The sequence below is a fragment of the Pongo abelii genome, chromosome 14 (assembly GCF_028885655.2).
Source record: "Pongo abelii isolate AG06213 chromosome 14, NHGRI_mPonAbe1-v2.0_pri, whole genome shotgun sequence".
Lineage (NCBI taxonomy): Eukaryota > Metazoa > Chordata > Mammalia > Primates > Hominidae > Pongo > Pongo abelii.
The window spans coordinates 16,532,591-16,551,415 of NC_071999.2; positions in this window are offsets into that span (position 1 = coordinate 16,532,591).

Sequence of the window (18,825 nt, forward strand, 5' to 3'; positions counted from 1 at the left end):
ATACATGAATACATGGATAGATGGATGGATGGATGGATAGATGGATAGACAGACACATACATACATACATAGATGGATATATACATACATACATACGCTTATACATACATGGATAGATGGATGGACGGATGGATGGATAAACAGACACATACATACATACATAGATGGATAGATACATACATACATACGCATATACATACATGGATAGATGGATGGATGGATGGATGGATACATACATACATACATACGCATATACATACATACGCATATACATACATGGATAGATGGATGGGTGGATGGATGCATACATACATACATACACAGATGGATAGATGGATGGATACATATATACATACATGGATAGATGGATGGATGGATACATACATACATACATAGATGAATAAATGGATGGACGGATAGATACATACATACATGAATAGATGGATGGATGGATGGACAGACACATACATACATACATACATAGATGGATAGATGGATGGATAGATAGATAGATAGATGCACACATACATACATAGATGGATAGATGGATGGATTGATGGATGGATGGATAGATATATACATACAAGAATAGATGGATGGATGGATGAATGGACAGACACATACATAGATACATAGATGGATAGCTGGATGGATAGATAGATACATACATACATACATACATGGATGGATGGATGGATGGATAGATACATACGTACATACATACATAGATGAATAGATGGATGGATGGATACATGCACACATACATGAATAGATGGATGGATGGATAGAGAGACAGACAGACAGACAGATAGATAGATAGATTGATGATAGATAGATAGATACATACATACATACATACATGAATAGATGGATGGATGGACAGACAGATACATAGATAGATACATACATATATACATACATACATACATACATACATAATCGGATAGATGGAAGGATGAATAGATGGATGGATGGATAGATAGATTGATTGATAGGAAGAAAAATAAATCTTAGGACCCCGAAATCACTAAGCCAAAGGAAAAAGTCAATATGAAAACTGCATCAGGCAAACCTGCCTCCTATTTTATTCATAAATAAGATCGCTACAGAGATACAAAGATCACATATGTCCCTCACAATCTGTCCACAAGGGAATTCCTACCTATCACCTATAAGCCCCCTCCTCACTTTGAGCTGTCTCACCTTTCCGGACCAAACCAATGCACAGCTTACAATATCACATATTGGTTGATGTCTCATGTCTCTCTAAAATGTATAAAACCAAGCCGTGCCCCAACCACCTTGAACACCTCTGGTCAGGACCTCCTGAGGCCGTCTCATGGGTGTGTCTTTAACCTTGGCAAAATAAACTTGCTAAATTCATTGACACCTGCCTCAGATATTTTGGGTTCATGATAGATAGATACATGATAGATAGATAGATAGATAGATAGATAGATAGACACATACATACATAGATACATAGATAGATGGATGATAGATGACATGACTGGAGAGATGATAGATGATATAGGTGGATATATAGATGATAGATTAGTGATAGTGGATAGATAGATAATAGATACATAGATAGACACATAGATGGATAGATAGATAGATATACATAGATGAATGGATAGATAGATGATAGGTTGCTAGATAGATAGATAGATAGATAGATAGATGAAATGGATAGACTGATTATAGATAAGTAGACAAATAGATAAGATGAATGGGTAGAAAAAGAGATGTGATGGACGGATAGATGATAGATAGACAGATAGATAGATAGGGCCGGGCGCGGTGGCTCACGCCTGTAATCCTAGCACTTTGGGAGGCCAAGGCGGGTGGATCACGATGTCAGGAGATCGAGACCACAGTGAAGCCCCGTCTCTACTAAAAATACAAAAAATTAGCTGGGCACGGTGGTGGGCGCCTGTAGTCCCAGATACTCGGGAGGCTGAGGCTGGAGAATGGCGTGAACCCGGGAGGTGGAGCTTGTAGTGAGCCAAGATTGTGCCATTGCACTCCAGCCTGGGCGACAGAGCGAGACTCTGTCTAAAAAAAAACAAAACAAAAAATGATAGATATATAGATAGATAGATAGATAGATAGATCAAGATGGATGGGTAGTTGATAGACAGATGATGAGATGGGTAGATAAAGAGAAGGTAGATGACAGATTGATAGGTGATAGTAGATAGATGGACACACGATAGATAGATAACAGATAAGGTAGATAGATGCTGGATCTATAGATAGATTGATTGACAGATGATAGAAAATAGGTAAGTAGATAGATGATACATAGATAGGAAGATAGATGAGATGAATGACTAGATAGATAGATACATAGATAGGTAGATAGATAGATAGATATAGATGATAGATAGATACATAGATAGATAGATATATAGATAGATACACAGATAGATACATAGATGGATACATGGAAGGATGAATGGATGGATGGATGGATAGATAGATGAGATGGATGAATAGATAGATAGGTAGGTAGATAGATGAGAGGAATGGATAGATGATTGAAAGACAGATAGATGTTAGATAGATAGATAGATGATAGGCAGGCATTTAAAGTTAAATTGCATTCCAGAACCTCTCTCAGTAGACCTAGAGAATGCCAAAACCCAATCCATGTTGTCAGATAGTTTAAAGTATGAATTTTGAAAGAGTTTGACACCCAGGATGCCGTGAATCTCTCAGAGAATCTCCAAATTCGCAGATGATAACCCTGTTGAAATACAGAAGAGAAGCCGTCCATGTCGAATGTAGTAAACTCCACTCTCCCTTTCGAAGAATCCTTGAGTTCTTTGCGTTTCAACGTTTTTTTAAACGTTATCTCATCACACAGAATGCAGAAACCATCAAAAGTGCATGTAAACAATCAATTAGACTTGATGTGTTTCTTTTGAAATCCATCAGATAAGCTTAAACCATGATTAAGATCCTTTTTTTTTCTTTTTTTTTGGACATATGTTTCCTTCTAAACAGTCTTTCTGCACTTATCAGCGTTTTATCCACGGCGTGTCCCCTGCACGGTTAATTTCATTTGCCTCCATGCCGTTTCAATCTTCCCTTGATAACGAAGATAGATTTATAAACCCCACTAACCATTGTGTTTTCCTTTTGCTGAAAGCGAAGTAAACAAATCAGAAACACAATGGAGTTTTGGGAAATAGGAGAAAGAGACAGAAAAGAAGGAAAGGAACAGAAATACAGCCAATGTCCCACGTACGACAAGTTGACTAGAGTTCTCTTGGAGAGCTGTGCTTAGGTTCACACGGCGTGTCTGTTTGCTGCGCACATGTGTGATGAGATGTGTGGACAAGGACTGAGAAATACAAAAGAGATGGGTTAAAATCAGACTCATGGAGGCTGGGCGTGGTGGTTCACGCCTGTAATCCCACCACTTTCAGAGGTTGAGGTGATAGCATCACTTGGCCCAGAAGTTCGAGACCAGCCTGGGCAACATAGCAAGACTCTGTATATATAACTCTGTTCTCAGGCTGCTAACAAAGACATACCTGAAACTAGGTTATTGATTGATTGATTGATTGAGACGGAGTTTCGCTCTTGTCACCCAAGCTGGAGTGCAATGCTGCCATCGCTGCTCACTGCAACCTCCGCCTCCCGGGTTCAAGTGATTCTCCTGCCTCAGCCTCCTGAGCAGCTGGGATTACAGGCACGTGCCCCCACGCCCAGCTAATTTTGTATTTTTAGTACAGAAAGGGTTTCTCCATGTTGGGCAGGGTGGTCTTGAGCTACCGACCTCAGGTGATCCTCCTGCCTCGACCTCTCAATGTGCTGGGATGACAGGCATGAGTCACCGCGCCCGGCCTGATACTGGGTAAAAGATAAAGGAAAGAGGTTTAATGGACTCACAGTTCCATATGACTGAGGACGGCTTCACAATCATGGCAGTGCATGCAGGGGAACTGCCCGCTATAAAACCATCCGATTTCGTGAGACATCTTCACTATCATGTGAACAGCAAGGGAAAGACCTGCCCCTGTGATTCAGTTACCGCCCACTGGGTAAGTGCGATGACACGTGGGAAATTTGGGAGCTGCAATTTGAGATTTAGGTGGGGATACAGCCAAACCATATCGCGGCATCTACAAAATATTTCCTTCTTTCCTTCCTTTTCCTTCCTCTTTCCTTCCTTCCTTCTCTCTCTCTTTCTTTCCTTCCCTCTTTCTCTTTCCTTCATTCCTTTCTTTCCCCTCTCTCTTCTCTTCCTTACCCTTCCCTTCCTTCCCTCTCTTTCTTTCCTTTCTCTTTATATTTCCTTCCTCTCCTTTCTTTCTTTCTTTTTCTTTCTTTTTTTGTCTTTCTCTCTTTCTTTTCTTTCTTCCTTTCTTTCCCTTCTCCCTTCTCTTCCCTACCCTTCCTTTCCTTCCCTCTTTGTTTTTTCTTTCTTTCCTTTGTTTCTCTTTCTTTCTCTCTTTTTCCTTCCTCTCCTTCCCTCCTTTACTTTTTCTTTCTTTCTTTCATTCTTTCTTTCTTTCCTTTTTGTCCTTCTTTCTTCCTTCCTTCCTTTCTTTCTTTTCTTTCCTCACTCTTTCACACAGGCTGGAGTGCAGTGGCACAATCTCAGCTCACTGCAACCTCCGCCTCCTGGATTCAAGTAATTCTCCTGCCCCAGCTTCCCAAGTAGCTGAGATTACAGGCCCAGCTAATTTCTGTATTTTTAGTAGAGACGGGGTTTTACCATATTGGCCAGGCTGGTTTCAAACTCTTGACCTCAGATAATGCACCCGCCTCACCCTCCCAAAGTGCTGGGATTACAGGCTTGAGCCACCATGCCCAGCCTTACATTTTTATGTTTTATACATAAAACATAATTGCCAACTAAAGAATCCCTAAAGCCCACCTATGACTCATAGGAACCCGCTTTGAGATATTTCATCTTTAGGGCCAAAACAAGGTATACCTTCTATGTATTGATTTATGATTTTACCTACAATTCCTGTCTCCCTGAAATATATACAATAGAACTGTAGGTCGGGCGCAGTGCCTCACAACTGTAATCCCAGCACTTTGGGAGGCCGAGGCTGGCAAATCAACTGAGTTCAGTTCAAGACCAGCCTGACCGTTTCTAGTAAATATAAAAATGCCCAGATGTGGTGGCGGGGGCCTGTAATCCCAGCTACTCAGGAGGCTGTGGCAGGGGAATCGCTTGAACCCTGGAGGCAGATGTTGCAGTGAGCCGAGATCATGCCATTGCACTCCAGCCTGGATGACAGAGTGAGACTCCATCTCAATTAAAAAATAAGTAAATAAATAAATAAAAATGGAACTGTAACAAGACCTCCTCAACATACCTTCTCAGGATCTCTTGAGACCATGAAACCCTGGAGAACAGGTGCTCATATAGGTTCAGAATAAACCTCTTTAAATATCTTGGCATAATTTGTTTTTTTCTGTCATCAGTAGCAAATGCTGACGATTACATACACTCACTTTTTCTAGCTAAGACTCCTGGTGTTGGAAGCAGCTACGTTGTCTGGGGTATAAAACCTGGAGTTCATTGTCTTATACTGAGAAAGAATTGAGGACAGGGACAGATGACAGATGTGGATGGGTTAAAGAGTGAAAAGTTTAATGGACAGAAGAAAGGAGAGAGGAGAGCAGCTCCTTGTGAGAGAGACAGAGACAGAGAGAGACCGTCAGACAGACAGAGATAGAGAGACAGACAACACACACACAGAAGTCCGAACAGGAGAAAAGAGAGGACAGCAGCTCCTTGTGAGGGAAAGAGAGAGAGAGGGAGACAGAGACAGACAGAGACAGAGAGACAGACACACACACACACACAGAAATACAGAGAGAGACACAGAGAGAGAAACAGAGAGACAGACACACACAGGGACAGAGAGAGAGAGAGACACACACACACACACACACACACACACAGAGGTCCGAACAGATGAAAGGAGAGGGAACAGCAGCTCCTTGAGAGAGAGAGAGAGAGGAAGACACACATACACACAGACACACACAAGCAGAGAGGTCCAAACAAAAGAAGAGAGGAGAGATGCTCTTTGTGATAGAAAAAGAGAGAGACAGAGAGAGAGACAGATGGACAGACAGAGACAGAGAGACAGACAGACACACACATACAGGTCTGAACAGAAAAAAGGAGAGAGGAGAGCAGCTCCTTGCGACAGAGAGAGAGAGAGACAGAGACAGAGAGAGAGAGAGAGAGAGACAGAAAGGGAGACAGACCGAGAGATATACAGAGAGACAGAGGGACAGAGAGAGACAGAGAGACAGACAGACAGACACACACACACACACACACGTCCAAACAGAAGAAAGGAGAGAGGAGATCAGCTCTTTGTGACAGAGAGAGACAGAGAGAGAGAAACAGACAGAGAGAGAGACAGACAGAGAGGGAGAGAGAGACAGACCGAGAGACACAGAGAGACACAGAGAGAGAGACAGAGAGACAGAGAGAGAGACAGAGGGACAGAGAGAGACAGAAAGACAGTCAGACACACACGTCCCAACAGAAGAAAGGAGGAGAGCAGCTCCTTGCAAGAGAGAGAGACAGAGAGACAGACAGAGAGAGACAGAGACAGAGAGAGAAAGGGGGAGGGGGAGAGGAAGGGAGGAAGAGGAAGGGAGGGAGAGGAAGGGAGGGAGAGGAAGGGAGGGAAGGAGGAAGGGAGGGAGAGGAAGGGAGGGAGAGGAAGGGAGGGAGAGGAAGGGAGGGAAGGAGGAAGGGAGGGAGAGGGAGGGAAGGAAGGAGGGAAGGGGAGGGAAAGAGAGAGAGAGACAGAGAGAGAAAGAGAGCCAAAAAGGGGGGAGGCACCTGACCTCTGCAGACTTTATAGGCAGGCTGGTGAAGGCCGTGTTTAATTTACGTAGGGCTCAAAGATTGGTTCCATCAGGTATGACATCCACAGAGTGCGTGGGGAAAGCCGGTCGCCCCACCCTCATCTTAATCAAATGGCATTTCCAGTTGATCAGCGCCATCTTGTCGGCTTTTCTTACTGTACATGTGGTTGACAAAGAGGAGGGAAGATGGAGCCGCCATCTTGAACGTGTCTAGACACTAGTTCCTGCTGGGAAGATGAAGCCACCATCTTGAAGGTGTCTAGCCCCTAGCTCCTGCTGGGAAGATGGAGCCGCCATCTTGAAGGTGTGTAGTCCCTAGTTCCTGCCGGGAAAATGGAGCCGCCATCTTGAACGTGTCTAGTCCTTAGGTTTTGCCGGCATTCACCCATACAAGCTCCCAGCTGGCTTGTCTATGTCAGCAGCTCGAATGCAGCTCAATTTTGCAGACTGCTCTTTGTTAGAAAATGATTTGGGGCTGCTTTTCATTAAAGAGAAAAGCCTTACTAAGGACTTCCATATCCTTACCATCTGCCTAAGTGATTTCTTCTTAACTCCTATATAAATGTCTTTATTTCAATTCTCATAATGCCAAAAAAAAAAGATGAGGCTGTGTTCTTGCTGTAAAATGCATGCAAAATAATTTGCACTCTGTCAACTTCAAGTTCAATAAAATTTATACATCCTCAGAAATGGCTATACAAGCTGAGTCCTACTTAGTGGATTTAGCCCCAGTGAATTTATTAATTTACTCACTATCTTTGCCTACATTTTCAATAAACCTGTTTTCTGAGTGATATCTCCTACATATTATATTATAATATACTATATTATATTATTTATATTATTTTAACAAAATATGTATACTAGCCTGGTATGTTGGCACATGCCTATAATCGCAGCATGTTGGGAGGCCAAGGCAGGAGGACCACTTGAGACTAGGAATTTGAGACCAGCCTGGGAAACATAGAGAGACTTCATCTCTACAAAAGAAAAAGATATATATGTATACTATATTTAAACGTAGCTTATATCTGCTAATATGCAAATATAGAAATATGCAACTAAGGAAGATAAACAAGATCTGAATCCTAATATAAACTGGTTTTTTTAAAAAGTCTATAGTTGATTAAAGACTAAATTTACTGCAATTTTATAAATCCCACCCAATGAGTTATAAATTAATAATTTGCTATATTTATTTGCGTGCTGTCTGTGGAACAGAATGGAATGGAACGTGGAATGGAACGTGGAATGGAAGGTGGAATGGAAAGTGGAATGCAATGGAATAGAACGTGGAATGTAATGTGGAAGGAATGTAGAATGGAATGAAATGGAATGTGGAAAGGAGTGTAATCGGATGTGGAACGGAATGTGGAATGGAATGGACTGGAATGTGGATTGGAATGTGGAATGGAATGTAGAATGGAATGAAAAGGAATCAGGAAATCAGTGGAATGCAATGTGCAATGGAATCTAAAAGAATTTAGTATGAAATGCAATGTAGAAAGGAATGGAATGGAACGGAATGGAATGGAATGGAATGGAATTGAATGTGGAATGGAATGGAATGGAATGTGGAATGGAATGGAATGGAATGGAAAGTGGAATGGAACGGAATGGAATGTGGAAAGGAATAGAGTGGAATTTGGAAAGGAATGGAAAAGAATGTGGAATGGAATGTAGAATTGAATGGACTGGAATGTGGAATGGAATGCAAAGGAATGTTATGGAATGTGGAAAGGAATGGAATGGAATCTGTAATGGAATATGGAATGGAAAGCAGAATGGAAAGTGGAAAGGAACATGGAATGGAACGTGGAGGGGAAAGTGGAATGGAATGGAAAGCGATGAGGAATGGAATGTGGAATGCAGTGGAATGGAATGTGGAAAGGAAAGTAATGGAATGTAGAAAGGAATGGAATGCTATGAAATGCTGAATTTAATGGAATGGAATGAAATGGAATGTGGAATGGAATGGAATGGAATTTGGAATGGAACGGAATGAAATGTGGAAAGGAATGAAATTCAATGTGGACTAGAATGGAATGGAATGGAATGTGGAATGAAATGGAATGGAATGGAATGGAAAGCGGAATTGAATGGAATGAAATGTGGAATGCAGTGGAATGGAATGGAACGTGGAATGGAATGGAATGGAATGTGGAATAGAATGGAATGGAATGTGGATTGGAATGGGTAATGCAAAGGAATGGAATATGGAATGGAATGTGGAATACAATGGAATGGAGCGGAATGGAAAGTGTAATGGAATGTGGAATGGAATGAAATGTGGATTTGAATGTGGAATGCAAAGGAATGGAATGTGGAAAGGAATGTGTAATAGAATGTGGAATGGAATGGAATGGAATGTGGAGTGGAATGTGGAATACAATCTGGAATGGACCGGAATGTAAAGTGGAATGGAATGTGGAATGGAAAGTGTAATGGAATGGAATAGAATGTGGAATGGAATGTGTAATGGAATGGAAAGGAACGTGGAATGGAACCTGGAGTGGAAATTGGAACGGAAAGTGGAATGGAAAGAAATGGAATGGAATGGAATGTACAAAGGAAGGGAAAAGAATGTGGAATGGAATGTGGAATGGAATGCAAAGGAATGTGAAATGGAATGGAGTGGAAAGTGGAACGGAAAGAATGGAATGCAGAATGGAATGGATTGGTGTGGAATGGGATATGGAATGGAATGGAATGTGGAATGGAATGGAATGGAATGGAAAGAAACGGAAAGTGAACTGGAATGTGGAATGAAAGGTGAAATGGAATGTGGAAAGGAATGTGAAACAGAATGAAAAGGAACGTGGAAAGGAATGGAATAGAATAAAAGGTGGAATGGAATGGAATGGAATGTGGAATGTAATGTGGAATGTAATGTAATAGAATAGGGACGGGAATGAGGAATGGAATGTCGAATGGAATGTGGAATGGAAAGTGGAATGGAATGTGGAATGGAATGGAATGGATTGAGGAATGCAAGGGAATAGAATGTGGAATGGAATGTGGAATGGATTGGAATGGAATGGAATGGAATGGAATGGAATGTGGAATGGAATGGAATGGAATGTGGAATGGAAGGGAATAGAATGTGGAATTGAATGTGGAATGGAATGGAATAAGCAATGGAATGGAATGGAACGTGAAATGGAAGTGAATGCAATGTTGAATGAAATGCAACTGAATGTTTCATGAAACGGTATGCAATATGGAATGGAATGGAATGTTATGGAATGTGGAATGAAAAGGAATGGAATGCAAGGCAATGTGGAATGGCATAGAATGGAATCTGGAATGGAATGGAATGGAAAGTGGAATGGAATTGAATAGAATGGAATGCGGAATGGTATGGAATGGAATTTGGAATGGAATGTAATTGAATTGAATGGAATGGAATGTGGAATTTAATGGAATGGGATGTGGAATGGAAGAGAATGGAATGTGAAATGGAATGGAAAGGAATGTGGAATGGAATGTGGAATGTAATGAAAGGAATGTGGACGGGAATGTGGAATGGAATATGGAATGGAATGTGGAATGTAACGGAATGGAATGTGGAGTGGAATGTGGAATGGAATGTGGAATGGAATGGAAAATGGAATGGAATGGAATGGAATGTGGATTGGAATGGAATAGAATGTGGAAGCAATGGAATGGAATGTGAAATGGAATGCGGAATGGAATATGAAATGGAATGAAATGGAACGTGGTATGGAATGAAATGGAACGTGGAATAGAATAGAATGGAACATTGATAGGAATGTACTGTAAAGTGGAATGGTGCATGGAAAGTAACGTGGAATGGAATAGAATGGAATGTGGAATGGCATGGAATGCAATGTGGACTGGAATGGAATCGAATGGAATGCAATGCAATTTTTAATGGAAGGTGGAATGGAACGTGGAATGGAATGGAATAGAACGTGGAATGGAGCGTGGAATGGAAGGTGGAATGGAACGTGGAATGGAAGGTGGAATGGAACGTGGAATGGAATGGAATGGAAGGTGGAATGGAACGTGGAATGGAACGTGGAATGGAACATGGAATGCAACGTGGAATGGAATGGAACAGAACGTGGAATGCAAAGTGGAAGGAATGTGGAATGGAACGCAATGGAATGTGGAAAGGAGTGTAATCGAATGTGGAATGGAAAGTGGAAAGGAAAGGAATGGAATGTGGAATGGAATGTGGAATGGAATGTGGAATGGAATGGAATGGAATGTGGAATCAATGTGGAAAGGAATGGAATGGAATGTGGAATGGAATGTGGAATGGAATGGATTGGAATGTGGAAAGGAATCTGGAATGGAATGGAATGGAATGTGGAAGGGAATGTGGAATATAATGTGGAATGGAATGTGATGGAATGTGGAATGGAATCTGGAATGGATTGGAATGGAAAGTGTAGTGGAATGTGGAATGGAATGTGCAATGGAATGTGGAGTGGCATGAAGAATTGAACAGAATGCAATGTGGAATGCAATGTGGAATGGAATGTGGAATGGAACTTGCTATGGAACGGAATGGAAGGTGTAATGGAACGTGGAAAGGAATGTGGAATGGATCATGGGATGGAGTGGAATGGAATGTGGAATAAAACGTTGAATGGCATGTGGAATGGATCGTGAAATGGAGTGGAATGGAATGTGGAACGGAACGTAGAATGGAATGGAATGGATTGTGGAATGGAAAGAGGAATGGAATGTGGAATGGCTCGTGGAATGGAACGGAATGTAATGTGTAATGGAAAGTAGAATGGAATGGAAGGGAACGTGGAATGGAACGTGGAATGGAACCTGGAATGGAAAGTGGAATGGAATGTGCAATGGAATATGAAATGGAACGTGGAATGGATTGGAATGGAAAGCAGGGTGGATCATGGAATGGAACGGAAAGCAACGTGGAATGGAATCTGGAATGAAATGTGGAATGAAACTTGGAATGGAATGGAAAGGAACGTGGCATGGAACGTGGAATGGAACGTGGAATGGAACGTGGAATGGACTGGAATGGAATGTGGAATGGAATATGGAATGGAATGAGGAATGGAATGTGGAAAGGAAAGGAATGGAATGGAATCTGTAATGGAATGTGGAAAGGAATGTGGAATGGAATGTGGAATACAACGGAATGGAAAGTGGAATGGAATGTGGAATGGAAAATAGAATGGAATGTCATGGAATGTGGAATGAAATGTGAAATGGAATATGGAATGGAATGTGGAATGGAACGTAATTGAAACTGGAATGGAATGTGGAAAGGACGGTGGAATTGAATGCAATTGAATGTCTAATGGAATGTGAAATGGAATGAAATGGATTGTGTAATGCAATGTGGAATAGAATGTGGAATTGAATGGAATGGAATTTTGAATGGAATGTGGAATGGAATGGAATGCAATGTGGAATGGAATGTGGAAAGGAAAGTGGAATTCAATGTGGAATGGAATGGAATGGAAAGTGGAATGGAATGTTGAATGTAATGGAATGTAATGCGGACTGGAATGTGGAACAGACTGTGTAGTGGAATGTGCAGTGCCATGTGTAATAGAACGGAAAGAAACGTTGAATGGAATGGGGAATGGTTCATGGAATGGGTTGGAATGGAATGTGGAATGGAACGTGGAATGGAAAGGAATGGAAACTGGAATGGAACGTGCAATGGAACGTGGAATGAAATGTGGAATGCAACGTGGAATGGAATGTGCAATGGGATGTGGAATGGATCGTTGAATGGAACGGAACGGAAAGTGGAATGGAACATGGAATGGAATGTAAAGGAACGTGGAATAGAATGTGGAATGGAATGTGGAATGGAATGCAGAATGGAATGGAAAGGAACTTGGAATGGAATGTGGAATGAAACGAAGAATGGAATGGAATGGATTATGGAATGGAATGTGGAATGGAATGTGGAATGGAATTTGGAATGGAATGTCGAATGCAATGTGGAAACGAATGGAGTGGAAAGGAATGTGTAATAAAATGTGGAAAGGAATGTGGAATGGAATGGAAGGGAAAGTGGAATTGAAAGTGGAATTGAAATGAATGGAATGTGCAATGGAATGAAATGGAATGTGAAACGGAATGGAATGGAATGTGGAATGGAATGTGGAACTGAATGGAATGGAAAGGAATGTGTAATAAAATGTGGAAAGGAATGTGGAATGGAATGGAAGGGAAAGTGGAATGGAAATTGGAATTGAAATGAATGGAATCTGCAATGGAATAAAATGGAATGTCAAACGGAATGGAATGGAATGTGGAATTGAATGTGGAATGGAGTGGAATGGAATATGGAATGGAATACGGAATGGAATGGATTGGAATGTGGAATGTAATGGAATGGAATGGTATGGAATGTGGAATGGAATGGAATTCAATGTGGAATGGAATGGAATGGAATGTGGAATGGAATGGAATGGAATGTGGAATGGAACATGGAATGGAATGTGTAAAGGAAAGGAATGGCATGTGGAATGGAATGCGGAATGGACAGGAATGGAATGGAAAGGAATGTAATGGAATGTGGGATGGAATGGAATGGAATGCAGAATGGAATGCAAAATGGAATGTGGAATGAAATGCGGAATGGTATGCAATGCAATGTGAAATGGAATGTGGAATGGAATGGATTGGAATGTGGAAAGCAGTGTGGAATGGAATATGGAATGCCTTGGAATGGAATGCAGAATGGAATGTGAAATGGAATGGAATGGAATGTGGAAAGGAATGTGGAATGTAATGGATTGGAAAGTGGAATGGAATGTGAAATGGAAAGTGGAAAGGAACGCGATGAAATGTGGATTGGAATGCGGAATGGAATGTGGAATGAAACGTGGAATGCATCGTGGAATTGAATTGAATAGAAATTTTAATAGAATGTGGAATGTAATGGAAGGGAATGGGGAATGGAATGTTGAGTGGAATGGAATGGAATGTGGAACGGAATGGAATGGAATGAGGAATGGGAAGTGGAATGGTACGGAATGAAATGCATAATAGAATGTGGAATGGAATGTGGTATGGACAGTTGAATGGAATGGAATAGAAAGTGGAATGGAACGTGGAATGGAAAGGAAAGGAACGTGGAATGGAATGTGGAATGGAATGTTTAACGGAACGTGGAATGGAAAGGAAAGGAACATGGAAATGAATGTGGAATGGAATGTGGAATGGAACGTGGAATGGAATGGAATGGAATGTGGAATGGAATGTGGAATGGAAGATGGAATAGAAAGGAATGGAATGTGGAATGGAATCTGGAATGGAAAATAGAATAGAATGGAATGGAATGTGGAATGGAATGTGAAATGGAATGTGGAATAGAATGTGTAATGGAACGTAATGCACTGTAGAAGGGAATGTGAAGTGGAATGTGGAATGGAAAGTGTAATGGAATGGAATGGAATGTGTAATGGAACGTGGAAAGGAATGGAAAGGAACGAGGAATAGAACATGGAATGGAATGGAATGGAACGTGGAATGGATTGTCTAACGGATCGTGGAATGCAAAGTGGAATGGAATGGAATGGTACATGGGTTTGAATGTGGAATGGAATGTGGAATAGAAAGTGGAATGGAAAGTGGAAAGGAATGTTGAATGGAAAGGAATGAAATGTGGAATGGAATGGAATGGAATGTGGACTGGAATGGTATTGAATGCAATGGAATGTGGAATGGAAGTTGGAATGGTATGGAAAGGAAAGTCGAATGGAAAGTGGAATGGAACCTGGAATGGAAGGTGGAATGAAACGTGGAATGGAATGGAACAGAAGGTGAAATGGAATGTGGAAAGGAATGTGGAAAGGAATGGAATGGAATGTGGAAAGGAATGTAATCAAATGTGCAATGGAAAGTGGAATGCAATGGATTGGGATGTGGAATGGAATGTGGAATGCAAGGGAATGGAATGGAATGTGGGAGGGAATGTGGAATGGAATGTGGAAGGCAAAGTGGAATGGATTGGAATGGAATGTGGAATGGAATGTGGAATGGAAAGGAATGCAATGTCTAACGGAATGTGGAATGGAATGCAATGGATTGTGGAATGCAAAGTGGAATAGAATGGGGAATTCAATGGAATGGAATTTTGAATGGAATGTGGAATGGAATGGAATGGAAGGTGGAAGAGAATGTGGAATAGAATGTGGAATGCAATGTGGAAAGGAATGAGGAACTCAATGTGGAATGGAATGGAATGGAATGTGGAATGGAATGTGGAATTGAATGGAATGGAATGTGGACTGGAATGTCTAATAGAATGTGGAATTGAATGTGCAATGGAAAGTAGAGTGGCATGTGGAATAAAACGGAATGGAATGGGGAATGGAATGTGGAATGGAATGTGGAATGGAACGTGTTATGGAACAGAATGGAATGTGGAATGGAATGTGGAATGGAAATGAATGGAATGTGCACTGGAATGGCATGGAATGTGGAATGGAATGGAATGAAATGTGGAATGGAATGGAATGGAATGCGGAATGGAATGGAATGCAATGATACGGAATACGGAATGGAATGGAATGGAACACGGAATGGAATGTGGAATGGAATGCGCAATGCAATGTGGAATGGAAGGTGGAGTGGAATGGAATGGAAAGTGGAGTTGAACATGGAATGGAATATGGAATGGAACGTGGAATAGAATATGGAATGGACTGCGGAATGGAAATGAATGGAATATGCAATGGAATGGAGTGGAATGTGGAAGGAATGGAATGGAATGTGGAATGGAATGGAATGCAATGTGGAATTGAATGTGAAATGGAATGGAATGGAATGAGGAATAGAATGTGGAATGCAATGGAATGGAAGGCAGAATGGAATGGAATGGAAAGGAATGTGGAATGGAATGGAATGGAATGTGGAATTGAAAATGCAATGGAATGGAATTGAATCTGGAATAGAATACGTAATGGAATGGAATGGAATGCGGAATGGAATGGACTGGAATGTGGAATGGAATGGAATTCAATGTGGAATGGAATGCAATGGAACGTGGAATGGAACGTGGAATGGTATGTGGAATGGAAAGGAAACGAATGTGGAATGGAATGTGGAATGGAATGTGGAATGGACAAGAATGGAATGGAATGGAATGGAATGTGGAATGAAATGTGGAATAGAATGGAATGGAATGTGTATTGGAATGAGGAATGGAATGGATTGGAAAGTGGAATGCAGTGCGGAATGGAATGTGGAATGGAATGCAATGGTATGGAATGCAGAATGCAATGTGGAATGAAATGGAATGGCATGTGGAGTGAAATGTGTAATGGAATGTGGAATGAAATGTGGAATGGAATGAAATGGAATTTGGAAAGGAATGTGGAGTGTAAAGGATTGGGATGTAGAATAGAATATGGAATGGAGTGTGGAATGGAAAGCAATGGAATGTGGAATGGAGTGTATAATGGAATGTGGAATTGAGTGTGGAATGGAATGGAATTGAATGTGGAATGGAACGTGGAATGGAATGTGGAGTAGAATGTGGAATGTAATGGAATGTAATGCGTAAAGAAATCGAACGCAATGGTTAGGAATACGGAATGGAATGGAATGGAACCTGAAATGGAACGTGGAATGGAACGTTGAAAGGAAGCTGGAATGGAAAGTGGAATGGAAAGGAATGGAACGTGGAATGGAATGTGGAATGGAATGTGTAATGGAATGGAATAGAATGTGGAATGGAATGGAATGGAATGTGGAAAGGAATGTAATCGAATACGGAATGGAAAGTGGAATTCAATGGACTGAAATTTGGAATGGAATGTGGAATGGAATGGAATGGAATGTGGAATGGCATGGATGGAATGTGGAAAGGAATCTGGAATGGAATGGAATGGAATGTTTAAAGGAATGTGGAATAGAATGTGGAATGGAATGGGATGGAATGTGGAATGCAATGTGATGGAATATGGAATGGAATGTGGAATGGAACTTGGACTGCAATGTGGAACGGAATGTTGAATGTAATGGAGAGTGGCATGTGGAATTGAACGGAATGGATCGTGGAATACAATGTGGAATGGAATGTGGAATTGAACGTGAAATGGAGTGGAATGGAATGTGGAATGGAACGTGGAATTGTATGGCATGGAAAGTGGAATGGATCTTGGAAAGAATGGAATGGAACTTGGATTGGAATGTGGAATGGAACTTGGAAGGGAACGTCGAATGGAGTGGAATGGAATGTGGAAGGGAATGGAATGGAACTTGGAATGCAATGTGGAATGGAATGTGGAATGGAAGGTGGAATTGAAAGTGGAATGAAATTGAAGGGAATGTGCAATGGAACGTGGAATGGAACGAAATGGAAATTGGAATGGAATGGAATGGAATGTGGAATGGAAAGGAATGGAACATGGAAAGGGACGTGAAATGGAAAATGGTATGCAACGTGTAGTGGAATGTGGAGTGAAATGGAAAATGGTATGCAACGTGTAGTGGAATGTGGAATGGAATGAGGAATGCAAAGGTATGGAATGTGGAACGGAATGGAATGGAATGTTGAAGGAAAAGGAATGCAACGTGGAATGGGACGTGGAATGGAACATGGAATGGCATGGATTGGAACGTGGATTGGAATGTGGAATGGAATGGAACGTGGATTGGAATTTGGAATGGAATGGAATGGAACTCGGAATGCAATGTGGAATGGAATGTGGAAAGGAACTTGGAATGGAATGTTGAATGGAATGGAATGGAACGTTGAATGGAAAGGAATGGAGTGTGGAATGGAAAGTGGAATGGAATGAAATGGATTGTGGAATGAAATGGAATGGAATGTGGAATGGAAAGGAGTGGAACGTGGAATGGGAGGTGGAATGAAACATGGAATGCGATGTGGAATGGAAAGTGGAATGCAATGTGGAATGGAATGGAATGGAATGTGGAATGGAATGGGAAGGGATGTGGATTGGAATGGAATGGAATGTGGAATGCAATGGAATGGAGTGGAATGTGGAATGGAATGGAATGGAATGAAATGGAATGCGGAATGGAATGTGACAGGGAAGGTGAAATGGAATGTGGAATGGAATGCAAAGGAAAGTTGAATGGAATGAGAAATTGAATGTGGAAGGGAAGATGGAATGGAACGGAATAGAATGAAATAGAATGTGGAATGGAAGGGAATGGAAAGCGAAACGGAATGGAATGCAAAGGTATGGAGTGTGGAATGGAATTGAATGCAATGTGGAATGTAATGGACTGGAACGTGGAATGGAACGTGGAATGGAATGGGGAATGTGGAATTTAATGTGGAATGGACAGGAATGAAATGGAATGGAAAGTGGAAAGGAATGTGGAATAGAATTTGGAATGGAATGGAATGGAATGTGGAATGGAATGGAATGGAATGCAATGAGGAATGGAATGGAATGGAATGGACTGCGGAATGGAATGTGGAATGGAAAGTGGAATGAAATGTGGAATGGAATGTGGAATGAAATGTGGAATGGAATGTGGAATGGAATTGATAGGAATGTTGAATGGAATGTTTAATGGAATGTTTAATGGAACAGAATGGAAGGTGGAATGGTATGTGGAGTGGAATATGGAATAGAAAGTGGAATGGAATGGAATGGAATGTGGAATGCAACACGGAATGAAATAGAATGGAACGTGGAATGGAAAGTGGAATGGAATATGGAATGGAATGTGGAATGAAATGTGGAATGGAATGTGGAAAGTAATGCAATGGAATGTGGAATTGAATGTGGAATGGAGTGTGGAATGGAATGGAAAGGAATGTGCAATGGAATGTGGAATGGACTTTAATGGAATGTGGAAGTGAAAGTGGAATGGAATATGGAATGCATTGTGGAGTGCAATGTGGAATGGAACGAAATCGAATGTGGAATGGAATGTGGAATGGAGTGTGGAATAGAATTTGGAAAGGAATGCAATGGAATGTCGAATGGAACGTGGAATGGAATGGAA